The sequence below is a fragment of the Callospermophilus lateralis genome, unplaced genomic scaffold (assembly GCF_048772815.1).
Source record: "Callospermophilus lateralis isolate mCalLat2 unplaced genomic scaffold, mCalLat2.hap1 Scaffold_65, whole genome shotgun sequence".
NCBI classification, from domain to species: domain Eukaryota; kingdom Metazoa; phylum Chordata; class Mammalia; order Rodentia; family Sciuridae; genus Callospermophilus; species Callospermophilus lateralis.
The window spans coordinates 3,659,994-3,687,775 of NW_027514826.1; the positions used below are offsets into that span (position 1 = coordinate 3,659,994).

The 27,782-nt window shown below is 49.1% G+C and overlaps 1 pseudogene; it reads left to right on the top strand.

Moving 5' to 3' along the window:
* The window catches only part of LOC143390145 (ephexin-1-like), a 61,970-nt pseudogene extending 36,407 nt beyond the window's left edge, over positions 1-25,563 (top strand).
* Positions 25,564-27,782: the final 2,219 nt, after the last annotated feature.

Genomic DNA, 27,782 nt, shown 5'->3' on the forward strand with positions numbered 1-27,782 from the left:
CAGGCCAGTCCATGCAGCAGAGTGAGACCCCTCTCTTTAAAAAAAATAAATAAATACAAATTAAAAGCAAACATGGTAGACTGCAGCATCCATTGTGAATGATCAAGACTGAGAACAGCTCCCAATCTGCATCCTCTAACTCAGACTTCGGCTTCCAAGCAGGTTTGCAGTAGGGAAGGTTTGATAAAATTGGATTTTTGAAGGACCACCAGGGATTCATCTAACCTCCTGTCCTGTAGAATCAGGAAAAATGAGTTTAAATGCTGGCATCCCTCCTGTCTCTTGAGTGGGGATTTGTAAGTGGCTACATCAAGAGTTTGTTTTAGGAGACTTCTGATATAAAACTTAGAGATCAGTCATAATATGTAGAACTTAAAAGAAAGCATGAGCCTTTCACAACATAAATGTAGCTAGAAGCAGAGAAAGGGCCTTTTGTATCACATAGAAAAGCACAGCAAACTGCAAAGAAGCACAGGAAACAAACAGCATTGAAAAAGGAGGCAGAGTTAATAACAAACCTGTCAGTTATAACAATAAATGCAAATTGCTGAAGCTCCTCCACTAAAGACGGAAGTCTCCCTTGTACCACAAAAGTAAATGACTTCATTATTATGGGATGGTAGAATCACTGGGCCAGCAGTTAGTAAAGTGAGCAGGAGTTACCTCATGCTGTTAAAGGTGTCCTTTACGTGGATAAAGGTACCACTTTGTTTTTAAGTATTTTAACGTTGCATATATGACTCATTGCTACCCTTGCATTACTTAAAAAAAAGTCAAACAACACTAAAGTGTCTACCTAGGCCTTTTCTTTGACCTTAGGTTCCCGTTGGAGAACTAACTTCATCTAATTTACCTCTTCTGATAAAGTACAGCCTTAAGGCACCGTCTGCTTTTGAAGTTTAGACATGTAGGACGACTCCATCAGAAGCCTTCTGGGTTGTTGTGACACTGTCCCCAGTGCTGCGCTCAAGGTTTTGGCTTCACCCTAGGGGCGGTTTGGTTTGGTTGGGGGGTGTTAACAACTTGCCTTTCATGAACTCAGAGTTTTCAGCTTAGTTTTTATAAAATGCTTCCCTGGCACTGGCCACCACTGATTCTCAGCATTAAGTGATAGATGGTATCACAGGTACAACTGGCTTGAAGAAGTTGAGGGAGGGACACAGGTGGCTTGAAGTGCAATGAGCGGGGTGTGTGTGGAGTCTGCCCAGAGCTCTCCGTGGGCCCCACAGGGCACCAGGGGACCTCAGTGAGGCGGGGAGCACAGGTGGCTGGGGAGAACTCCTGCGTGTGGCCTCCTAGCACCCACATGAGCGGTGGCTGTAGGGAGGGACCTCACCCGAAGCTGCTGGTCAGAAGTGAAGTGCATTTTGAATGGTAGTGGACCCCACCACACCGTCATTCAAAAGGCAGTACAGGCTGAGTGTCCCTAAGAAGAAGATTTGAAATGTGAAAGGCTCCAAAATCAGACTTTTGAGGCACTGACATACCACAAGTGAAAAATTGATACCATGAAGCTTTGCTTCATATGTTAAATTATTTAAGATATTTTAAATGAAATTACCTCTGGGCTATGTGTATAAGCCTTTTTGAAACATAAATGAACTCTGTGTTTAGACCTGGGTCCCATCCCCAAAATATCTCATTATGTATCTGCAAACATTCAACCACCCCCCAGGTCTGACATACTTCTGGTCCCAGCATTTTGGATAAGGACGACTCAGATCCATCTGGCCACCCACAGTGTGAGGGCCATTCCCACTGCCCTCCTGGCTCTGTCAAACATCCTGGTTTTCTGTAATCTGTCAGATAAACTCCCGCTTGTTCCCCTGCCTGTCCCCAGGACTTGCTTGAACAGCCTTTCACGCAATTATCATTTCCCTTCCTTTGTCAGCTGGCTGTTTTATTTTTCATCCTTTTTTAAAATTGGTTTGTTTATATTGGTGTTCTGATTGGTTTATTAGCAGCTTTTTGTACATTCTGGATGTTAATTCTTTTTTAATGTACTCAGATGCTTTTTCACGGTGGAGTGTGGGGAGCAACAGAATGTAGTGATTATCATTCTCAGTCCCACTCTACTTCTTAGCTGTGTGACCTGGGAAATATAGGTAACTTCTCTGTTCCTCAGTTGCCTTATCTGTAAAATGAAGATGTTGTGGTTCATTTTCTGTTGCTAACCTGAGACCAGGTGATAGGTAAAGAAGAGTTCATGGTTTTGGAGGCCGGGAAGTTCAAGGTGGCTGTGCTGGTGAGGGCCCTGCTCTTCAACTCATGGCTGGAAGTTGAAGGACCAGCAGGCCAAGGGGAGAGATCAGGGGGCACTGAACTCCCCCAAGAGATAATCCCCCTTGAGAGGAGAACATGAATCCACTAAGGAGGGCGACCCACAAGACCCCTGAACTACTGCAGTGGTGACGGGGTCTCCATGTGCGTTTTTGTGGGGACTGACGGCATTCCGTTGGGGTTCCTGGTGCTGCCTCCCGGGCCTGTGCACTGGGGGAGCTGACCTGCTCGCTTTGCTGAGGGTGTCTTTCTTCGTGAAAATCTATCGCTGTTTTCACCTGAGGTTCCCAGGATCAGGGAGGCTGGTCCTCAGAGCACACTGCACAGTGGAGGTCACGCGGGATCGGGGGCCGTGTGAACTGGAATGTGGGGTCCAGCACATGGAGCCCAGGGACCGCCCTGCTCTTGTAGCCCGCTTCCGAGCACAAGTGGCCCCACATCCTCATGCTGTAGCGGTGGGGCATGCCAGGCCCTGGGGGCCTGAGACAGTGGCTGACTGACAACGTTGTCCCTGGGCTCTGTCTCTTCAAGCTGTGCCACCCGCCCTAGTGGAGGCTGACCACTGGACACATCACCAAAAGTTGGTCATCGATTAATTAACCGAGATGTATAGCTCCTTAAATGATGACTGAAGTGGTCCAGGCTACATGTCTCACTACGACACTGTGGAACAAGAGATAAACGCTGTTACAACTTCACATCAGCAACCTGGACACCGCTTCTAACCAAGGAGATGGAGGATGCTGCTTAACATATCAGACTGTTTCAAAGAGGAGGGGGGCACTGAGTTCAAGATGCTGTGGAATGGAGGGGGTCAGGCGAGGCTGCATTTGGATAAAAATACTCACCCTGCTGGGCTTCCATTACTAAATAAGGGAGAAATCCAGATCAGATTAACTTCTCCCTGGCCAGGCCAGCCGGAGGCTCGCAGAAGACGCCCTCCAAACACGCTTCTGAGGAGAGCAACTGGCCCAGCTGGAAGGAGGCTCTGTGAGTCTGAGAGAGCAATTTTCTAGGAAAATACGAGCCTCCAAAAACTGACTCAAAACCAAAAATATCACCCAGGCACAGTGACAGCCATCTGTAGTCCCAGCTGCTCCGGAGGCTGAGGCAGGAGGATCGCTTGAGCCCAAGAGTTCAAGATCAACATAGTGAGACCCCATCTCTTAAGAATCAATCAAAGTTTTAAAATAAAAATGCTAAAAACACAAAAATACACCAGTGACCAAAAACTCACTGGCAGAAGAGATGCTGTGGCCAGTGCAGGGGGGCCACCATCACGGCAGGGCTGCTTCAGAACACTCCACAGTGAGAGGATCGTCCCACAGCTATCTTGCCACGGTCACCAGCCTCGAGTGGAACGTGGTTCCCGCGACTGAGGAGCTGAGGGCTAGACCCGCTCTCTCTCTCCCATGTCACTGCAGCTGCGTGGCGCTGGGCAGAGGTCAGCGGGCTTCTTCTTCAAGGGCTAGATAATGGCTGGTGCAGTCTCAGTCGGTACCGCTCGCCCTGCTGCCCTGGTGTGACAGAGCTACGCACATAGGCAGGAGGAGGCCTGCGTGTGTTCAGGATAACCAGATTTACAACCCACAGGCTGCCGTCTTCCCCACCTGGGCTATGGCATTCAAAAGAAGAAAATGCCCAAATTATTCAAAGGTAGGGTAACATTGACAATCAAAGCTGCCCTTATTGACATGCACATGCAAAAACATCTAAACCCACAATTGTAGTTGAAGACATGCTGAGAGGCTCCTCTCTCAGTAACCAGTGGAACCAAGAGATGTCAAATCAGCAGGGATGGGGCTGGGGCTGGGGCTCATGGTGGAGCTCTTGCCTAGCATGTGCGAGGCCCTGGCTTCGATCCTCAGCACCACATATAAATAAAATAAAAATAAAGGTCCATCAACAACTACATATATATATAGTTGGGATGTGGAAGAACTGACCACCATCAGCCAGCTGGAGCTGGTTAACTTTTATAGACAACTCCACCCAACCACAGCAGAATACAATTTTTTTTCAAGTACACATAGAATAGTTACCAAGACAGACCACAGCACACCTGAACAAATGCATAAGAAGTGAAATCATACAAACGGTGTTATCTGACCCTAGAGAATTAAAACAGAAATCGGTAATGTGAAATAACTAGAAAATGGCTGGGGACATAGCTCTGTGGCACATACTTACCCTGCATGCACTGGCCCTGAGACCCATCCCCAGCACTAAAGGGGGAAAAAGATAACAGGAAGATATTCAAACACTTGGAAAATAGATAACACACTCATAAATAATCCCTGGGCCCAAAGGAAGATAAACACACAAAAATTTGCTATTTTGTTTTGTTTTGGGGCTCAAATGATTTGTCCCAGTCTGCTTTGTCTTTTTTATTTTCTGTTTCATTAATTAATTAATTAATATTAATTAGGTATATATGAGAGCAGAATGCATTTTAATTCATTGTACAAAATTGCAGCACAACTTTTCACTTCTCTGGTTGTATACAATGTAGCGTCACACATATGTGCAGTCATACATGTACCTAGGGTGATGATGTCCATTTCATTCCACCATCTGTTCTGCCCCCATGCTCCCTCCCCACCCCTCACCACTTTGTCCCATTGAAGTTCCTTCATTTTTCCCATGCCCCCGACATTATGGATCAGCATCCACTTATCAGAGAGAACATTCAGCCTTTGGTTTTGGGGGATTGGCTTACTTCACTTAGCATGATATTCTCCAACTCCATCCATTCACCTGGAAATGCCATAATTTTATTCTCTTTTAATACTGTGTAATATTCCATTGTGTATATGTACCACAGTTTCTTTACCCATTCATCTATTGAAGGGAGTCGAGGTTGGTTCCACAGTTTAGCTATTGTGAATTGAGCTCCTTAAACATTGATGTGGCTGCATTACTATAATATGCTGATTTTAAGTCCTTTGGGTATAGACAGAGGAGAGGGATAGCTGGGTCAAAAGGTGGTTCTATTCCATGTTTTCTAAGGAATCTCCAGAGTGGTTGCACCAATTTGCAGTTCCACCAACAATGTATGAGTGAACTTTTTCCCCACATCCTCACCAACATTTATTGTTGTCTGTATTCTTGTTAGCTGCCATTCTGACTGGCATGAAATGAAATCTTAGAGTAGTTTTGATTTGCATTTTTCTAATTACTAGAGATGTTGAATATTTTTTCATATATTTGTTGATCAAATGTATATCTTCTTCTGAGAAGTGTCTGTTCAGCTCCTTAGCCCATTTATTGATTGGGTTGTTTGTTTTTTTGGTGTTAAGTAAAATTTTCTGTTTTAACAAATGTTGGCAAAACCCAGATTTTATTCAACTAGAAAATTCTTTTCAATAAGAATACGAAAGCACCCCAAAGAAAAATGGGTAAAACAATTCACATAGAAGGAGAACAAGTGGGTAGTGAGTAAATGAAAAAGAAATCAAACTCACTAATATCAAAGAAATCCCAGTATTGAGGTACTGTCTTCTGCATTTCAAAAAGACAGAGACTTTTAACCCAAATCTAATCTAATCTTTTAACCCAAATCGTGAAAAGCCTAGTGCTGGGGGGATTTTATTTTTTAATTTTTTATTCTAATTTGTTATATAAATGAGCATTCTGTTACATCAGTGATAAGCAAAGCATAGCAATCATTGTACCAAAATTCCAATAAGAATATTTTTGTACCTTTTCTAGTATTTCTAGATACAAATTTCTAGTATCTAGAAATTTGTCTTGCAAAATAATAAGATGTGTGCACAAGTATTTATTTATTAGGATGCGCATCCCAGCAAAAAGTTTCAAAGAATAAGGAGAAGAAGTCTAAATACCCAACAGTAGAGGAATTATTTAGCAAGACAGTATATCGCTATCCTAAGACACAGCATTAAAAACCATGTTTTCAAAGAATAAAATAGCAAATATTCATGATATATAACATTTTTAAAAAAGCAGAATAGAACATTCATCTATAATAGAGTGTGCAAAGAAAATAAAAACTTTATACATTTTTGGCTGTTTCCTGTGGATCAGATGAAGAAATTTGAAGATACCGAGGCGGATGGAGAAGCAATGTAGTTGCGTTCAGTGGTGGGAACAGGGACACACAGGCTTCAATGTGACTTGCTCCGAGTTTCGGGGATTGGCTTTTCATATTTAAAGAGGTCAAAGTAAGCTTTCTGTCTTGTAATGAACACAAAGCTGAGCTGTCAGACTGTACGCTCCCAAACTTTGGGGTCACATGCCAAAGCCCCGGGGCGACCCCTGCTGCCCCAGCTCCGTCTGCTGCCGGACCCCTCTCCACCTTCACAGATCTGGGTTCCCACCGGCCTCTGAGAGATGGTTTTTGAGTCACTGAGAACACGACACTTGGAGAAAGTAATTGGGATATATTCAGATTAAAAGAACAGGAAGGAGGCAAGTTAAGAAGGGCAGGGCTTCCTGGTGGGCAGCAGGGGGCTCTTCCAGGACCTGCAGGAAGGGGTGGGACACAGAAATGTCCTGAAAGAATAAAGAGAAAGAAAGGGAATGTGACTGTGGAGGGGGAGGGCAGGGCCACGCAGATGGCACTTGATTCTCCCACCTGACACCTGGCACTGTGGGACTGACACAGCCTGCAGCTGCCATGCCTTCAGCCTGGTGGGCGGTGTCCCCAACACATGCAGGACCTGTCTGCCACTTGGTCTCCATGGCTGGATGTGCAGGGCTGGAGACATGAGCAGGGAGTGATGTTCTGAGAATCTCCAGGGGACAGGGACACACACAGGTACACTCACGGGCGACGGCAAGTCCCCAGTATGCCCAGAGAGCGGAAGGGAGGGGCCCAGTGGTCTCCAACACAGTCTGAGTCTGCTCGTCCTCTCTTGGGTCTTGTTTGGCAGCTGCTTTCACTGCTCAGGACTGATATGTATTGCCTTCTTTGCGCCTGCAAAAGGCAAAAGGAAATTGCTTGGGGTTTTGCTTTTTGTGTTTTCTTCTTCTGTAGTTATGTACGGACAGCGTGCCTTTATTTTATCTGTTTATTTTTATGTGGTGCTAAGGATCGAACCCAGTGCCTCATACAGGCTAGGCAAGCGTTCTGCCACTAAGCCACAACCCCAGCCCAGGCTTAGGGTTTTTTATATGATGGGCCTATCAAAAACTTAAATTGTGATTGTTACTTTATTAACCAGCCTTCACCAAATCTCTATCTATAGGGTTAACCCTAACAATTCAGCAAGAGAGTCCTAAATTGGGAGGGGGCCAGCTCTTAAGGTGGCAGTAGCCATCACCCAAAACATCAGGTATTTCTTTGATCTGATGTTCTATTTGATGCAGAAAATAAACACCAATAACTGTTTTAACCAGATAGTGAAATTAGCACATACAATTTTTGAAATGAATCATTTGGATAAATAGTTTATGCATCTGATATAAAATTTAAAAAGAGCAGAAGTATTTGCAGAGGAAGAGTCTCCCCGACCCCATACCTATCCTGAGCTGCCCAGGTCCCTCCTCAGCCGCCTGTTTGCAGTAGAAGGTGTATGCTTGCGCTGTTGTATCAGTAACAAGCTGCTCTGGGCATCGCTGTGAGCCTGGCTTCCTTGACACTCAGCAAAATATTTATCATGTCTCTCTAAGCAAAATGTCTCTTTGTACCAGGAATTGAACCCAGGGACACTTACCCTTGAGCCACATCTCTAGCCCTTTTAATGTTTTTCTTTTGACACAGGGTCTCACAATTTGCCTATCTAAGTTGCAGGGGGGCCTCTGTGCGTGAGAGGGTGGCTTTGAACGTGGGAGCCTCCTGGGCTGCTGGAATTACAGGCATGTGCCCCTGCACCTGGTAGCAATCCATTTTTTTTGCAGCTTTTGGGGGCTCTGTTTTTTATCCGGTCCATATTTAACCAGCCCCTGTTAATGCACATTTGCAGTTGAAAAGGTCATATCTCAGGGATGTTCCCTGCAGAATTATTTAAAATCATGCAAAGACAGAATGCCCTCAGTGGGTCCGGTGGGGACCGCTGAGTGGAACAGCTGGTATACAGGCCACATGTGTTTGAACTGGGAAGACACCGCCCAGTTGTCCCCATGCTCTGTCTGTGGGTGGGTATGCTCTCTCCCCACCACGAATGTAGCACATTATCTAGCGATTTTACCTTAACTCTCATGCTGGATGAAAAATGGAGTCTGGTTCATTTGTATCCCTCTGTGAGGAAGCCTGAACATGGTGTACATTTATACCTGCTTTAATATATAAATTTTTTCAAATTGCTTTGTTACCGGGTTGTCTTCAGGAAATTTAATAATCAGCATTGTGATGGGGGCTTGCTGGGCTAGGCAGGGACTGCTGGTGTCAAGGGGTGCTGTTGGCCCTGGTACCTGCACCCCAGGGCTGCCTTTAGGATGGGGCTGTGCCTCGTCACACAGAGTGGCACTAGAAGTAGTTGTCACTTGAGCCCCCACACATGGGCTCCTGCCTACGCTCCAGAGCCCTGTCCACTATGCTGTATTTGTCAGAGAAAAATCCAAATTTACTGAGAAGAACATGACCCCCTGCTTACTGAGTGGGGGTGACTCTGCAGGTGGACAGATGTGGCTTCTCGGAGCTCAGGGCCACAGCCCTCCCTGTTCCTGACTCTGGCTCCTGGTGTCCATCCCCACATAATGGTCAAAAGGGATGGACCTGAAAATGTAAACCAGACCTGAGGGTCTCCCACTCATCCCTGTCAGTGATGGCCCACGACATGCACAGAGGGCCCCCCCCATGTCCTGCCCCCTCCCTCACCACCATCCTATCTCCTGCCCCCAAGAATCCATCTTTGGCACTCCTGGGAATGGGCTGTCTTGCCATCCTCTGGGGAACAATCCCAGTGTCCTCCTAGGACAGCCCTCTGCCCGTCTGGCCAGAGCACCTTCCCACCACTTGTGGAGGCAACGACAGTGGTTGGACGGGAAATGCCCAAGTCAGGCTCTGCGACAGGCCAGGCTCTGTGGCAGGCCAGGCTCCAGGCCGAGCATTTCACAGTCACTTCCTAGTAGCCACATGATGAGTCAGGGGGCCATTTGTACATGAGGAAACTGAGGCTCAGTGGGAGGCCGAGCAACTGTCACTGTGGCAGAGGTTCTGGCCAAGTCCCCACTCCAGGGCCTCAGGCCAGTCTGCAGCTCAGCTGCCCACAGAGGGACATGCCCACCAGTTACGTCACAGTCCTCGAAACCCTGGAGAAATGCCCCGCCTTGACGGGATCTTATGGGTCACAGGGAATCCAGGGCGGAGCTGGCAATCGCAGTGGCAGGTGGACAGGCCTTTGGAGTGGCTGTTGCAGATACCAAGTGCAATAGCCAGAGCTAAGAGCGCCATTTGGGGACCACGCTGTGATTTACAAATTTGGTCAGTCTAATGAGTATTCCCTGAGGATGGGAATCCTAGGCTGGCCAAGGGCTCAAAGCAGCTGCCCTGGTGGGGACGCAGCCGGCCAATGCCAGCCTGGCCAGAGCATGGGACATCCGGCTTCAGCAGAAGTTGGGACGCACACTCACACTCATTCACACTCGCTCTCACACACACCTGGCCCTGCCTGCTCCTCGATGTGCCTCAGCTGGCTCCACTGCAGGCTTCTCTCACACCTGCTCTCTCTGCTCCCCTGGGCTGTGAGCCCATGGTGACAGCAGGGACTGTGCCCGGTCACCTGGGAGCTCAGGCCTAGACCTGGACAGAGCAGATGTCCCGTGAGCTCTGTGGCACCAACAGATGCAGGAGTAAAGGAGTGAGCAGGCTGGCCAGGTCCCTCGTTAGCCCTGTTCCACCCACAAAGGCTTCAGCCTCTGATAGTAAAGTTACACGGATAAGGAAAAGGCGACCATATTGATGTCACTAATACCAGGACATATGCCACAAGACAGACACCCTGCCAAAGGAGAATTCGCAGATGACCAATTGCCTGTAAATGGATAAAGTGGGGGGTGAGTTCTGAGAGAATGGGCTCCACCAGCCTCCATGAACGGTGGTTCAGGCCAAAGTCAGCCTCTGAAAGGCCAGGCCTGGTTGTTCCCGACCACCTTGTCCTCCTGGTGTCAGGATGACAATGCCACCAGCCAGGGAACCAGGGTGGACCCGGGCTAGGGAGGCCCTTGCATGCATAATCGTGGTGCTCTGGTAGGCATCCTTCCTGGTGATGTGGTCGACAGACCCCCTCTCCCTGTGCTGCTGTGATTTGGGCTCAGTGCCCGCTGCCCCATACCTGTGGCGCCCTGTACCTGTGACACCGGTCTGGATCACCTTTGTTAGTTATGTGTGCCTGGAGCTTGGGAGCTGTGAGGGCTTGACATTGCCTCAAGAAAATTAAATTTAGCAGCAGGAAAGTGAGTTCCTGACAGCATCTGTAGCCAAGAAAGCTTCCAGGAACCTTCTCATGAGGGGCCTCCCTTGTCCAGGCTGTGTATAGGTAGATGGAGCAGCCAATGGCTAGCTGGGCATCGGTGCTGGGGCTGTAGGTTGACCACCAGGAGTCCAGGGCCGTGCGTTTTGTGTGGGTTCTTATTTTCAGGTGGACAAGGCAGTTGTGGTGCAAGGACGTTATGGAGAGGCCACTGCTTGTCTCAGCGTCTTGGTTCTCGCTGTCCTTATCTCAATCAGGGGCAACCTGGTGGCCCAGGGCCTGTGATTGGCAGCTCAGCCCTGGAGGATGTCACTGTCAACTTGGTTGCTAGGCAGGTCTGCCCTGCAGGACATCCTCGACTTACAAATCTGTTCCTCATCTTAAACTGCCTGGCTGGGTGGGCTGTCGGCAGGGTTGCTAGTGACTGCAGTCGCCCAGCCCACCCCCGCCTGCTGTAGTCCTCAAAACCCTGGAGAAATGCCCCGCCTTGATGGCATCTTACGGGTCACAGGGAATCCAGGGCAGAACTGGCTTCGCAGTGGCGGGTGGACAGGCCCTCGGAGTGGAACGTGGCTGTTGCAGATACCAAGTGCAATAGCCAGAGCTAAGAGTGCCATTCGGGGACCACGCTGTGATTTATAAATTTGGGGTCAGTCTAATGAGTATTCCCCGAGGATGGGAATCATAGGCTGGCCGAGGGCTCAAAGTGGCCGCCCTACTGGGATGCAGCTGGCCAATGCCAGCCTGGCCAGAGCATGGGACATCAGGCTTCATGGCAGGGGCTGTGCAGAGCCAGAATGGGGAAACCCACAGTCGTCTCAGCCCTCCCACCACAGAGGTGGGTGACTTCAGGCACGTGGCCTCAGCTCTGCTCCTGCTTCCTTCTGGTGACACAGGAGCTTCTATGCCTCCTTCCTGGGGGACCTTGGGGATTGAAGGGACAGCTGTACAAAGACCCCTGTCCCCAGAGCCTGTGTGTTCTCCCTCCCTCCTTCCTGACCCCTGGAGCTGGAGCTTGCTGAACCTGGGGAGGCCAGAGCCCTGCCTTCACCATGGCTGTGTCTGTCCATCCTCCTCTGCCGGGCCATGTTGGTTCCCAGGACTGTCCACAGCCTGGGGGCACAGAAACCTGAGGTACTCACCCACAGGTGTGGACGCCAGAGGCCTGAAGTGGTCTCTGCAGGGCTGTACTCCCTCCTTCTGCGGGAGAGTCCTTGCCTCTTCCAGTTCTGGCAGCTCCAAGTGTCCCTTGCTTTGGCCACACCTCCCCAGCCTTTTCTCCACCCTGTGTGAATTCATCACGGCTCCCTGTCACTCCACTATGGGCATGCCCACCAGAAATCCAGGACGACCTCACCTTGACATCCTTAACTCACATCTGCAAAGACCCTTTCCCAAACAAGGTCACACTCACAGGCTCTGGGGACTAGAATGTGGGCGTAGCCTCCTGTTGTGGGCACAATTCAACCCATTACATTGTCCCTCTGGGGACCTGAGCCACCCGAGGCAGATAAAAAGTGGAGGAAGATGGGGAGAGGAAGGTGGAAGGTGCCAGCTGACTTTACAGATTGAGGTCATTGTAAGCACGGAAGGCAGGCAGGCCAGGCTGCTGCATGTGCTTCACGGAGCCACACTTGAGAGGGCAGAGCTTCGGTTAGTTTTGTGGTGTTCACAGCTTCAGTGAATAAAGAACAAAAAAGTGCACGCATGCACACACGCACACACGTGGACACGTGCACACAGACACACATGTGCACACTCACACATGAACACACATGTGCATGCACACATGCACACACACACACACACACACACACAGATGGAAAAGAGGTGCCTCAGAAGAGCTTATTAGATTAAGGATTTCTTTTTCAAAATGAAGATTGTTTATTACATTATAAAATCCAACCTTAGGAGCGATGATACAGGCTCATTTTCTAATTTTCAGACAATTCAAAAAGTAAAAAAGGAAACAGTCCCCACCAAATTCCTCCCTGCTGGTGCCGGAGGTGTCATGGTGACCCGTTTCCTTCGAAATGTTTTTCTGGGCATGTGGAGTCGGGGACCTCTGCTCGCCGACTTTCCCTCCTGACTCTGCCAGTAACCCGGGCAGGAACCCGTGGCCTGGAGGACCCTCACCCTGGGGCTGACCTCATGTGTTCCTCCTTCTCCATGTCCTGGACCTCAACTTGTCCCCGATGTCCATGGCAAAGGAAGAGTTGTTGAGAGCATGCTCTAAAAGGGCAGGACACGGTGCCCTCTTTCACGGGGCTGCTTGTCCCCTTGGTAGGGGTGGCAGCGTCAGGGAGCAGCCATCCACACACCTTCATGTCTCCCTCCAGCCGGCTGGGCTTCCCGGTGCCTCTGAGCAGGAGGATGCAGTTGGGCTTCCCTGGAATCAAGGCAGTGACCACAGGGTCTCCTGTGTTGTGTCCCCGCCTCCCCTGACACAGGCCATGTTCGAGCTGGTCACCTCCGAGGCCTCCTACTACAAGAGCCTGAACCTGCTGGTGTCCCACTTCATGGAGAACGAGCGGATGAAGGAGATCCTGCACCCGTCAGAGGCACACATCCTCTTCTCCAATGTCCAGGACGTCCTGGCTGTGAGCGAGCGGTGAGAGCCGCCTCCCGTCCAGGCGGCCGAAGCTGGCCATGGTGCTTGTCCCAGGGCTGCTCTGCTCTTGATTGTTGGGAATTTTCCATAATTAATATGACCAATAATGACATAAATCCAAGATCCACCTCCCCACGCAGCGGGGTGGCCAGTGGCAAGTCCCAGGTCCGTCTCCATCAACCATACCCTGTGGGTCTCCATGGAGCCATGGCCGGAAGGACCCCCACCCTGAACTGGAGCCATGTTGAGTGGTCTCTCTTATGCACGGAACCCGCAGTTGTCCACTGCAGTCCATCTCTCAGGTGGGTGCTCGGCCAGTCCATGACTTGTGGGTGTGTCCCCCTGAGCAGTTCACCCTCCTGCAGTTACAGAGCCCCGGCTCGGGCCCCTGGGCTAAGACCTCTGAGCGTAGCCTGCCTCAGGCTCCCGATCCTCTTGGATGGTGTGAGCCGTAGTTGGGGGAAGTGGTTTTGAGCTTATGGCTGGGCCTGGTTGAAGTCAAGGGTGAGTCAATGGAGGAAGAAGAGACATCCATTGATTCTCTCAAAGAAGGAATGAACTCGGGCATATTATCAGGGTCAGAGGCCCACTCACCACCTCACTGTGGCCTGGGAATCTTGGCTGCTAAAGGTCACATGGGGAGGAGCTGACCAGTGTCTGCACTCAGCTGTGAGCCCCGGGCATGCCATGTCACATGTGGCCTTCTGCACTGACACCCACCTGTGCGTTAGTCCCTCCACCTCCCTGTGGCAGGCCCAATCTGGATGGCTCTGGACACAATGGTCACCGAGGCCTGAGCAGCTGGAGAGACCCTCGGCCTTGGCTTCTGCACCTCTTATCTATGTGCTGATTCCTGTTTCACTGTGGGAAATCCTGAGGTGCAGAAGTAAAGACACCCACACAGTGAGCCCTGGGCCGAGGCCCCTGCTTCAGCAGTGACGGGCAGCACAGGGGCAGTCCAGGTTCCCCCACCCCGCCCACCCCCATGGGACCATCCTGATGCAAGTCCTCATGGTCATTTTACTCCCTCTGTAAACACAGCAGTCTGTCCTGAGACAGAGATGAGGCGTCTGTCTACCGCGATGCTGTCATCCATCCAAACCAGATGTGCCCACGTGTCCCGCCAGCGTGCAGGTTTCTGGCCAGTCTCCTGGACCTGCGCGCTGCTTTGTCCCAGCCAGGGTGTGTCCTGAGCCTGCCTGCCCTGCATCCTCAGCCCAGCCGCTGCCCCTTGCAGGTTTCTCCTGGAGCTGGAGCACAGGATGGAGGAGAACATCGTCATCTCTGATGTGTGTGACATCGTGTACCACTACGCCGCCAGCCACTTCTCCATCTACATCACCTATGTGAGCAACCAGACCTACCAGGAGAGGACCTACAAGCAGCTGCTGTGAGTGTCCCTCCCCATCCCTGCCTTCCCTGGTCCCAGGGGCCCTGAGGTTGGCCAGACTGGTGACCGCATCCAGGCCTGCCACCTTCCAGGCCAGTGACAGTGCCCAGACCTGGCATGTTCCCAGAGCCTTACCCCACTGGACCCAAAGTGAGTGAGTTGTCGTCCCCCAGACCCGTCCCAGACCGCTGAGCAGGCCCTGTGCACTCAGGGAAGAGGAGGAGGCCGAGAGAGCCGAGAGATTGAAACGGGGATGAACTAGCAGAAGGGAGGGGCAGGGCAGGAGCTGACTTTGTGGCTACCCAGCCCTGCCCTTGGCTCGATTACCAATCCACCATGTCAGCAACTCCCTCTGAGGTTTCAGTTGACAAGATAATTTTTCAGTCACCTTGCCTCTGTTGAGTTTTTGCACTGGTCAGTCTTAAGGTACTGGGGCCATCCAGGAGGGCACTCAGTTCCACTCAGAAACTTCGAAGGCCTTTCTGAAGGTGACCTTCCACATCAGAGAAGAGCATAACTTCTGAGCAATCTTCATTTGGGAAGGAGGAACAGGATCGCAGGCCAGGACACACAGCAGGCTGAGGTGGCCTCTTGTTTGTCCTGGGAACGAAGGCAAGGTCAGGGGTTTTATGAGGACAGAGAGGTCCTCGCATGTTGGGGGAGCTGGCAAGCTTGATTGGAAGCAGCTGCCATGCCACCCTGGTCTTGTGGTCATAGTTCCGAGGACACTTGCTGAGAACACTTGAGATAGAGTGGCTGTACTGGCCTTTCAGGGCATCTCCCGAGACAAGAGCTGGTGACCGGTCCGTATGCCTGCTATTCCTGTGGGTCTGAAGCCTGCCCTTGGCTGGCCTTTCTGTGGGACCCCAGGGTTACTCGTGGATGAATTTGCACATCCAGGTGCTCCAGGGATAGGTGCCCACGCACCACCATGCCCAGGAGCCCTGAGGCCCCTCCCTGTGCCACATGAGCAGCATCAGGCAGAGCACCACCACTCAGCACGTGCAGCCGGGCCTGACACTCATCTCCCACAGCCTCCCAGGTCCTGTCAGCGCTGTGCCCAGCCCACCTGTCAGAAATAGCTCAGGCCCTCCTGGCAGGTGATTGGCACCTGCTGCCTGTTCCCGTCACTACGTGGGTTACCTCGCCTTGGTGTCCTCCTGAGTGAAATCATCTAATTGTGTGTCTGATTCACAGACTTGTCCACACAAAGAATCCTCGCCCTCCCACACGCCACCTATTTTGCAGACCTCACGGGCTGGGCCTGCGAAATCACTATTGTTATTTGACTTGTGCATGAACAGTTGATTTCCCATTAGAAAAGAGACAGAGAGAGAGAAAGAAAGAACTCGACACATTTTCCCTGACCGTGGGTCTCCGGGTCCCTAGGAGCTGTCAGTGGGGAGGAAGTGCCTCCATGTGCACCTCCAGGAGAGACCCACTGCTGTGTCTGTGTCCCCAGCCAGGAGAAGGCAGCATTCTGGGAGCTGATTGCACAGCTGGAGCTCGACCCCAAGTGCAGAGGCCTGCCCTTCTCCTCCTTCCTCATCCTGCCCTTCCAGAGGATCATGCGCCTCAAGCTGCTGGTGCAGGTGCTGCCGCCGGCCCATGCCCCCTGGGCTCCACAGGGTCCCCGGCACCACACGGTTCCCTTCTGTCTCCCCAGAGCTCTGTTGGCTTTCTAGGGAGATCATTTTTTCCACAAGTACTAATTAAGCTCCTACTATGTGCCAAGCATCTCCCTAAGCTGTGAGGGCCCAGTCAGAGAAAACAACCAGGAAATGGTTTTGACCATGAGGACAATTAATGAGGTCACGTGACTCCCTCGCCACTGCCAGTGGGGCAGGGGGCAAAGAAAGATAAGTGACATTCAAACAGAGTCTTGGCTTGGGAAGAGCCAGCCAGGTGGCCATCCGGAGGAAGGGCCATTCTATGTAGAAGGGACTGGATGCACAAAGGCCCTGGGGCATCAGGGTTCACAGGAACAAGGTGGGAGTGACTTTGTCAGAGGCAGACTCGGGGCCTGGGGCTCCATCCTGTGTGGTCTTCACCTGACCTGAGGGTGCTTTTCCGGGCTTACTGTGGCAGCTGCAGAGGAAGGACCGGAGGGACAGTGACTCAGTGAGCTGAAATCAGTGTCAAAGGAAGGAGGACAGACCAGGAGAGACTCCCAGGCTTTTAGCAGGAGCAGCCTGGTGCCCTCAGGGAAGTCAGGAGTGGAGGAGCCAGGGCTGGGCTGGAGCCAGTGGAGTTGGCCGTGACCTTGAGCAGCTGAGGAGCCACTTTCAGTTAGAGGGAGAGGTCAGTATTTAGTAGAAGAGGCCACCCAGGAGGGAGAGAAGGGGCAGACAGGCCCTGGGACAGAGCCCCACCTGCCTGAGAGGGAGCAACCAGGATAGAGGGAGGAACCAAGAGAGGCGTAGCCACAGACCCTGCAGGGGACAGGCCAGAGGGGTGGGGGCATCCCAGCTGCCCCACCAGGACAGCAGCTGGCTGGTGTGTCCAGTCAGGTCCTGAGCCTCAGGAAGCCACTGGCCATGGGCAGTGAAGGGCCGTGTGAGTCTCACTGGGGCCCCAGATGATGTCCTGGAGCCACAGCTGTGGAAGTCAGGGTCAGGCCAGGGGGGGGACACCAAGGGGCACCTGACTCAGAAGCAGAGGGGAGGAGGCTGGGAGGAGGTCTCAGAAGCACAGGAAGTAGCATCAAAGAGGTAGCAGCTGAGGGAACCCACGAGGCTATGGAATAAAGGAGGGACGAATGGAATGTTTTTAACTGAGAAAAACTGAAACAGTTTCTAGGGATGCAGAATAAACAGCTTTGACATGTTGTAGAGATGAACATACATGGATATATAAAGACCTTGATTTATGTGGGATGAAAACCAGTGTCAGATTGAAACCCACCTGCGTGGTGGTGTAGGAGAGCAGGGGTAACTGGGGGGCCCTAGGGAAGGACTCAGAGGAAGTGTGTTTGGGGATGAGGTCCACCTGGAACTGCAGGTCACAGTACTAGGGTACCCAGGGACATGCTGAGATAAGCACACAGCAGGCCATGGGGCTGACACTGTCCTCCATTTGAGGCCACCAATGTGACCTGGTTGAAAGGAACTTTTGCTCTAATGAGACAGCTGAGCAGCACTGGCCAGTAGGGACAGTTAATGACAGGGTTTGTGATTGGCCTCGCATGGTGAGGAAGGAGCGGAAGGAACCTGGGGAAGCTCGCAGGTCTCTGGCTTGGCTGCTGGGAGAGGAGGGCAGGCAGGGGTGGAGGAGAGAGCTGGGACCAACGCCGGGGAAGCTGGAGACACTGGGTACAGCCATGGTCCATGACAGCCAGGAGGACCGGGAGATGGAGCCCAGACACCCAGACCTCACGGGACAAAAGCAGACCTCACCAGGCACCCACACCATGGGTACCTGAGCACAAAGTTTTGTTAATTGAAGAAAATGGAACAATTGGAGAAAAGACAATTGTTTATTGATGGGGCCAAAGTTCAGGAAGCCTCAGGACCAGGCTCCCAGCAGTAGCTGAGGGAGGGAGGGGAACCGCAGGCCCCCCCAAGGCCCTTGGCCCCTGTCCAGGACAGGGGATGGACTGGGCTGTGCTCATCCTACTCTGGCAAGCCTTAGGATGGGGTGCCTCAACCCTTGGTGTGCCAGATCGAGGGCTGTGTGTGTGTCACGGTCACAGCTCCTGGGCTGGCTTGGCAGGAAGGGTAACGCAGCCTGTCCCCACTGGCAGAACATTCTGAAGAGGGTGGAAGAGAGCTCAGAGTGTGAAGGGACTGCCCTGGAGGTACACAGGGAGCTGGAAATGGTGAGTCCCTCCTGCATGCACGTGGGCCAGCCGGCCACTTGCCCAACATGGGCCACCCTCCCACCAGCCCCCTCATCTCTTTAGACCAGGCCTTCGTTTAATTTTTACTTTTACCATCAAGAAAAGTCACCAGAGCTAAAAATGTGCCCAATGGTGCTTGAGCAGACCTTCCTGCCCTTGAGACCCCCTCAGCACCCTCCTCTACTAATTCATGGTGGATGTTGGGGCAGCCACAGGGCACTCGGGGACACTCTTCCCCATCATGGAACTCTGCCACCATCACAGGCCCAGGCCTCCATCAGCTGTCTGGTGTTGCTCATGGCAAGTGTCTGGGGCCCATACAGACCCTAAGCTTGTCTTTGCCTCTCTCCTCAAGTCACAAATGATCTCCCTCCCTCCTATGGCTGTGTGGAGGCTGTTCCTGTTCTTCCTGTCCACTGGCAAGCTCTTTGTCCCAGCCCTGTCCCTCCACTCCCCTTCCCCATCCCTCAAGACTCACCCCCGCACGTGTCTCCTGGGAGGATTCACTGGCCCTGCCCAAGAGCGCTGGGCTTTCCCTGTGGCTGAGTGGAGGGCCCTCTCCTGATCCTCAGAGAGGCAGAGGACTCCTAGAAGTGTCCGGCAGGCAGGACTCGGGAGGGGTGAGCAGCTCTGTCTGCATCCTCGAATGCTCCCGGGCTCTGCCCTATGTGCCAAGCGGCTGCATCACTGCAGCTGAGAGCCAGTTGGGGCTGCTGTGTGGGATGTCTCCGCTGGGCTCTTGACTGCCATGATGGTGAACAGTGGGGTGCAGGAAGTCCTTTCCACTCTGTTACCGAGGGGCAGAACTTCGTGAAAGGAGTCCACCTTCCATGGACGAGTGGCATGGTTCTGTGCGAGTCGGGAGGCCAGCGCTTCTTAGCTCAAGGCAGTCGCTTCCCTGTTTGGGCTGCTGCCATGTCCTTCACCCAGGCAGGGGTCACAGAAATTCGCTGGCAGTTGTCCCCTTTATCATTGGCAAGGACAGTTCTCCTCCTGATCCTCACAGGGCAAAGCTGTAGCCACCACGGGGCCGACCAGGGGGTTCAGCAACCTGCCAGCTGGGCAGCACCTGTCAGAGCACCTGCCCGCCCAAGGCAGAGCCTCCTGTGCCCCCATGCCAGCCCCACTGGAGCAGCCACGCTGGGCTGCAGGAGGCAAGTCCTGTCAAAGGCCACATGCCCCAGAGGGTCTCACTGTGGTCATAGGGGGGCCAGGGGATGCTTCCAAATAGATTTGTTTCTACTTTCATTTCCCTTTTGCTTTTAATGAAGGGTATACTCTGTTTCTTACCACTCATTTTTTTAATATAAAGGGTTTTTTTTCTAATTTATAAAAGTAATTGATGCTCAACACAAGAAAATTCAGAAGATTCTCATAAGCAAAAAGAAGAGAGCGAAGGTGCCTGGCCATCTTGTACCCAACTTCCAGCAGGCTGCCAGGCCTCCATACAGACCCTGTGCACGCAGGTGCACACAAACTTTCTTTGCCAAAGGGGGTTAGTTCCTACACTCCCATCCAATTTGATACATGCAAAGTTCACGGCCTTGGTTGTGGTTCCATGGGACTGTCACATGGGTGTTCTGTCATCATCCCAGTCAGTCCCACGTGATGGACGGGTCTCATGCTCAGGGACCCCCCACAGGCACAGACATCACCTGCCGCTGCCCTGGCCTGTGAGCCAGCACAGAGCTTAGTTCCTTCAGAACGAGGCCCTGAGGTCCTGGTGGTGTCACAGCCCCAGCCTCTTACTGGGGAGCCAAGGAGTCACATGTGCACCCTCCATGGGCAAGAGGCCAACCCGGTGCCTCGCAGTACATCTTCCAGCCCGGCTGACACTGTGCCTAGTTGGGAAGTATCCTCTGGGAACAAGGCACTGAAGGCCACCAGACTCTCAGGTTTTCACCTAGAGAAAGGAGTGTGGCTGGGACGTTGGGTGGGCTGGCCTGAGGCAGCGTCTCCTGTCCCAGGTGGTGAAGGCATGCAACGAGGGCGTCAGGAAAATGAGCCGCACAGAGCAGATGATCAGCATCCAGAAGAAGATGGAGTTCAAGATCAAGGTGAGCCTGGGGTGGGAGTCAGCCTGCACCGCACCTGTGCATCCCACCTGTGTGCCCAGACTTGCCCCCGCCTGGGCCACCTCCCCGGCCCTGCTGAATCCAGTGCTCATGCCCAAGACCGTCCTCCAAACTTGCCTTCTGAGAGCGAGTGCCTGGCCCCAGCGCTGCCTGCTGGCCCGAGGCCCACTCTTAACTACTCACCGTGAGACCTTGAGCTGGTCAGTTTATGGTGACAGGGACTACTCTAGGATTCTCATGTCTGAGAATTTTCTGGTTATCAACCTTCTCCCCAAACTTTACATAAAACTTTGGCTGTTACTAAAGCCCTGAGGGCTCCTGGGGCCTGCGTTTCTGGTGACAGGCCACAGCACACAGCGCCCACCAAGGGCCCCAGAGATGGACCTGCTGTTTTCTGGGCTGATGGCCAATGCCCCACTCCCACCTGTTCTGCACAGCCAGGGCCAGCACCAGACCCTGCAGGCCAGGCTTCTGCTCTTTGGTAACTCTCTTTGCTCTTCCTGTGAACATGGCCATTCCGACTCTGCACCAAACAGGCTGAGTCTAGTGAGATGCTGATCACACACATGGCGCACACACTTGTTCACACACAGTATACACATGGCAGCACACACATGCTCACACACAGTATACACATGGCAGCACACACATGCTCACACATGCAGTATACAGATGGCAGTGCACATGCATGTGCGATACACACACAGTAGTACACACACATTTAAGAAACACACAGCACACACATCAACACAGGCACAAACACATGCCCTAAAGCCTATGTGTGGGTACGTACACGGCACAGAACACATGTGCACACACAGAGCCACACACGGGTTGAAGCACACACACACACAGGTGAAGCACACTTGCACAAGGGGCGCGCATTCACATACACTCACACCGCTGCTGTTTCCCTGTGCCTGGCCAAGCCCAGCCACCCTCCACCGTCACACCAGTGTCACTCGGTCAGTTTGCTGGGGGCTGGGGTGGGCAGGAGGGTCCAGGCCCTGACCCTGCCACCCCTCCTAGTCAGTGCCCATCATCTCACACTCCCGATGGCTGCTGAAGCAGGGCCAGCTGCAGCAGATGTCAGGCCCCAAGACCACCCGCACCCTGTGGACCAAGAAGCTCTTCCGAGAGATTTACCTCTTCCTCTTCAATGACCTGCTGGTGATCTGCCGCCAGATCCCCGGGTGAGCCGATGGGATGGCATGAGCCCAGGTCTGACCATGGCCCCAGGAGCTGGGCAGGTGGAGGACAGAGCTTGGGCTTGGGATCAGGTTTGGAGGTCCCCTGCTGTTGTCCAGAAGCCTCGGTTTCCCCTGCCATGAGGTGGGTTCTGCTCCCGTTAGTGTCTGGCACCCGGAAGCGCTCAGCCACTGCCCGCCCCACACCCTGGCCAGAAGGCTCCTGGGGGACAGGCGTGCAAGGGCTGGTAGGGGGCTGAGGAGGCTGGGCTGGGCTGGGCTGTGCTGCCTGTCCTGCCGGACTGACACGCCCACCTGCTCCCTTGGTCTCCAGAGATAAGTACCAGGTTTCTGATGAATCTTGCTGGATCACTTCCCCACAGTCGGTCCAATCAGTATGGAGGATGTAGTCCATGTTTTCCTTACCCTGAGAGAAATGTGATTAACAGCCTCCTCATCATTGTTCTTAGTGAAAGTGGTGGTTTCCTCAAGAAGGTATTTCATCTTACCAGAACATATCTACTATGCTCTTCTCCCTTTCTTTAAAACTTTATCATTACTGTTTGGTATACTTAGAATCAACTATAAATGTGTTTTGAATTACCATTTATCTATTCCTCTGCTAACATTTTAAAAACTGAGGATGTGGATCATTTTTTAATCCTAATATCAAAACATTTTTTCAAGAAAGAAATTCTCAATAAAATTGCTGGGATAAAGTCAATTCAACTGAAAAGGAAAAAGCAATCCAAAAATAATGCAGAAATAAATATTTACAAAAATACAAAGAAAAATATTTCAAGAAAGTGTGCTATTTGAAATTTTTATTTTCTGGTCTCTTTTAGTCCAGAGTTCCAGATGAAGCTCTCTTTGAAAACATAGCATTTGCACTTACTAATAAATTCAAAACCTTTTGTTGCTTTTATACTTACTAGTAAATTGAACAGGTGGATTAGAAATAAAACTTGTGACAGCTCTCAAAAGTGTGGTCCAAGGTGTTACACAGGACCTTGTTAAACTGCAGATCTTTGTTTCAGTTCATGTGCAGCAGGATCTAAAAATCACATATCTTATAAGTTCCAAGATGGGAGTATTGTTGCTAAAGTGTAGACTACACTTTGGGTAATAATGGTTTAGACTAGAGGACAAAGCATGGATCCAGTTTAACTGTGGACCTAATTTGTTTAGGTATCCAACATTTTAACATGAATTTAAATGCCTTCTTATAGACTTAGAAATTCTCACTTATCTTGTCCCTGCATTATTGCTATAAAGATGACTTTCTGAATTTAAATGAACAACCTGCCCCCAGTGAATGCATGAAGTTCAGATGCCTATTCATAGACTCCCTCCATTCATATTAAATGGTCTCTGATGCCCATGAATGTGTCCAGGAATGAGGCTCCAGATGAGAGGCACCCTCACTGGGACTAGAGAAAAATAAGAGTCCTGTATTCTTTTTCAAAATATTTGAGTAAGTTTAGATCTTCTAATCATTTCTAGTGGTTTCTATTCTGCCTAAAATGGATGGAATGTGTAGCATGTTGGGGGTTGTGGGGAGGAGGCAGTGGGAGAGAGCAGTGGTGGTTTGCTGGATTCTAATTATCAGAGAACAGCAGACAGTCTGCAACCTTTTAGACTTTCTCTTTAAGAACTTGCCATGTCCAGATCAAAGGAATTTATTAGGCTTTTAGCTCCCCTGTGTTTTATAGCTCAAAATGAACAAATTTTAAAGTACAAAGAAATGCTTTAAAAGAGTTCTTTTAGTCTTTATTTGAAGTCTCCTGCTCTCCTTCAGTTCACAGATATGTCGTACACTGAATGGAGGAATCAGACTACTATACTTTGATCATTTCACTATCTTGTTTGATTACTGTTTTCAAACTATGGAGTTTATCAGCAGGGGGCAGGTTGATTCCTGTGGCTTATAATGGGCAAAGTATGGGGGAAAATAGGTTTTTAGAAATAGTTTAAGATCAATCAGTTTCCTCCTTCTTCAAGGTTTAACAATAACATCATGGATAGATAGAGTCTGACACAGAATAAGATCAGATATTTCCAAAGGGGAAACTGACCAGCATGTATGGTGTACTTTTTTCCGTTCCTCATTTTCTCTTTAAAATTGTGACTTCTACTCCTTAGATTATTATAAACTATAATCAAACTCCTTAAAAAAAAGCAAGGGAGGGAGAAGCAAGCAAGAGGTAAAACAGCTCAATTTTATCTTTCATTTACTGAGCAAACACCACTTTCGGAATGAAGGCTAGGGCTGTTAAATGAGATTTTAAGAATTCAGCTCTTTGGGGCAAGGTATTGAATTGTATTGCATGCAGCAATTTTAACTATTGCTGTGAACTTGAGTTATTCATCCTCCCCCTAGGGATCATCAATTTATAGTTCCATAGCTCTAATTCAAGAAAAATAGCTCTGCTTCTGATTTAATAAATTAACACTAGCACATAGGCTTCCTTTTTTGGTATTTTGGAGGTGCCCTGAGTGACATGTTCTGCAGGTTGTTAGCTGGTGACTTTCACTATGGCTGCAGCATGTTAGCTCAAGGACTGGCTTCCTTTGTAGATCTGGGGACTAATGTCTGATTATGGAAACTTTTAACTTGGAGGTAAATGAGATCATGTGGGACTTTCCACTTTAAATAAATTAACTAGTTTTCAATTTGAAATGCAACCGTAAGCACAGAGGATGACAAGAAAAAGATGCTAATTAGACAAGATTCTGGACAAACTGTCTCTAGGCTTATCCCTCCTTCCTGAGTTTCTACTTTGAGAAAGGCAGTGCAAGAACAGGAGACTGAGGTGTCTGTCTTCTAAAGTTGTTCATGACACAAACCACCTTCTTCAGTCTTAGGTTATGATCTAAAAGTTTTCTTCTCCCCTAGAGTTTTTCATTTATTGCAGATATGGGGTGGCACTCTAGAAAAACTATTTCATAATAAAATGTAAGTTACCAGTAGATCAAATAACCAAATAAAAAGAATTTTAATGAAGAAAATCTCAGGTAGCTTTACAAAATAAAACTGAGTGTATCCTAGGAATACTTTTTAAATATAGGCACTCTAAAAGTCATTTTTTAAGGTTGACCAGAATAGTCATTATCAATTTTAATATGAGATAGAAACAGTAGATACAAATATATGTAATTTTCTATTGTCTTTATCTGAAAGCAAGATGCCATATATATTGTCTTTTTTTACTTTTTTGTTTGTTTATACTTACCTTTATTCAAAAGGACTTTGTATATTTGAATCTTTTGAGAACTTTAAAAATTTTGGTACATTAAGTATGTGCCAAATTTCTGTCAGTTGAGTGTTCAGAATGAATTTGTTAACTAGATCACATGTAATATGTTGACAGAGAGTATGACACATGTTTATTAATTATTCACAGTTACTTTTAATTTTAGTTATTTAAGTCCTGAGAATTTAGGGTTTTTAAAATAGATATATCATAACAGGAGGATTCCAGATTTGTGGTAAAACATGAAAGATGACTTCAAGACATTTCTGATTGTCAGGAATTCATCCCTTTGCATCTCCACAATTCCTGTTTTACTCCCAGCTATTAATAAGCACTAAAATGGCCTCTTTGTCCTAAGTATTCCCTCCCACTGCCTTTCCAATATAGCCTCAAAATTGAGTCCAGCATTTTCTTCATAAAATGCAAATCTTCTCATGCCACCCTCCTCCCTCTTAGTTTTAAATAACTCTCCAGCTGTTCCCAGCCCACCTTTTTTACGTAATCACCCTACGCTTTCACTATTCCCCCACAGGGAACAATTTTGGGCCCTTGAAAGCAATATTTTTTCCATGTATTTTTACAGGCTTTTCTTTGCCTGAGGGCTTTGTTTTCTTTCTTCAAGAATCTGCCTGCCTGACCAGCTTACCATCTGGGAAGTGTTTGTGGACACCACTTCCTCCCAACTCTCCCAAGAATGGTTAACACTCCCTCCTCTGTACTTCCATTGAACATCAATATAGCACCTATCCTAGTATATTGTGTTTCTTTTATTGCCTGTTTCTCTACTGAAATATGAATACTGTGAAAGTTGAGACCAGTTTTATTTTTGGAAACTCACCCATTCCCCTACACAAGTACAAAATTGCAATGAGTTTCTAGTTTCTTTGTGCTAATGCCTGAAGTTTCCTCATTCTTCCCTCCACATCATAGAAAATGACAATCACATCACTTAGTTTCCCTGTGCAGATACTGATGTATTCACAGAATACGTAGTTCATGGTAGTAGTAAGCACAGTGTTTTAGTCAGCATTGCTTTGCTGTGACAAAAAGACCTGAGAAGAACAATTAGAAGAGGAAAGGATTATTTGGCTCACAGTTTCAGAATTCTCTTTCCATAGATCGCTGACTCTATAAAGATCTAGGCCTGAGATAAGGCAGAAAATTATGACAGGAAGGTGTGGTGGAGGAAATAATTCAGCAAGTAGGAAGCAGAGAGCTCTATTCACCAGAAACAAAATATTTCTCTAGCCACACCCTATCTGCCTGCAGTTACCGCCCAATTAATCCCCATCTGAGGCTGAATGCATTGATTAGGTTAAGTGTCTCTTAACCCAATCATTTCACTTCTTTTTTTTTAAAGAGAAAGTGAGAGAGAGAGAGAGAGAGAGAGAGAGAGAGAGAGAGAGAGAGAGTTTTAATATTTATTTTTTAGTTTTTGGTGGACACAACATCTTTGTTGGTGCTGAGGATCAAACCCGGGCCGCATGCATGCCAGGCAAGCACGCTACCACTTGAGCTACATCCCCAGCCCTCATTTCACTTTTTAACATGTGTTATCTCACTCATGAGATTATGGGGGATATCTCATATCCAAACACATAGCATAAATAGTACAAGCTATTGTACCAATGCCTACTAATGACCTTGGGTAATTTCCTTTGCCTATCTTTGTTCTTGCATTTCTTCCACTTCAAGATGGAAAAGGCAATACTGTCTACTTCAAAGGGCTGTTGTGAAGATTACTCTATATCCACTCTCAAGGTAAACAAAGCTGAAAATTAGCTCAGGAGCTGCTGACAAAAGTACATTTAAATGTAGGTCCACTAGTCTTGATGGTTTCTAGTGATCAGATTACATTCCGGATTTGCTTATTTTGTCATTCTGGTCAGATGATCATGGTATGCTGTTCCTTCTCCTCACCTTCAACACATCTCTCATTCCCACTTGCATTTGATAATTCTGCTTGTTTCATTACTAAGAAAAAGAGAAACAGTCAGAATTGGACTTTTCACACTGCCAATCATTAATCTCTGTGACATGCATGCTCCCTCTTCTCTTGCTCCTTCTACTAGGCCCTCATGCTGTATCACAACATGGCAGAGATACCAAGTGGTGTGAGCCCTCTCTTCCTTTCTCACCTAGCAACTAATCCCACCACAGGGCTTCACTCTCAAAAGTTTATCTCAGCCTAGTTACCTCCCAAAGGCCAGACCTTCAAATACCAAGAGCATATGAACTCTGGGGGACACCTTCAAAAAACAGCAGGTTTCAAATTAAGCAGATGCACTTTACGCAATTAGCTCTTGATTCCTAGTGGAAAGATTTTATTCATTTGCTTGTCAGAAACACATGTTTCTGATTTTCCCTCTCTTTCCTGGAATGATCCTCCTCAATTTCTTTGGGTGGTTCCTTCTTAACTCCCCAAAGACTTTGAGACTTTGACTCAACCCATGGATCCTCTTCTAATTGTATCAACTTTTATTTGGTGATATTGTTGAGATTCACACTTGTTAGTGCCATTGCTAAGTTGATGGTTTTAAGCATGTGTCTGTACTGTGCACCTCTTCTTTGAACTTCAGACTCACATAGCTGTTAACCACCAAACTCTGTTTTTATGTCTAGAGTATTTTCAAATTAACATGTTCAAAATACTTTTGTTTTTATTTCTAAAGCATATTTCTTTGATGTTCTTACATGTTTTAGATAGTGGCACTTCCATTTTTCCAGTTTCTCAGGAAAAAAAAACCCTCCAGGCATCTTTAATATCTGTTC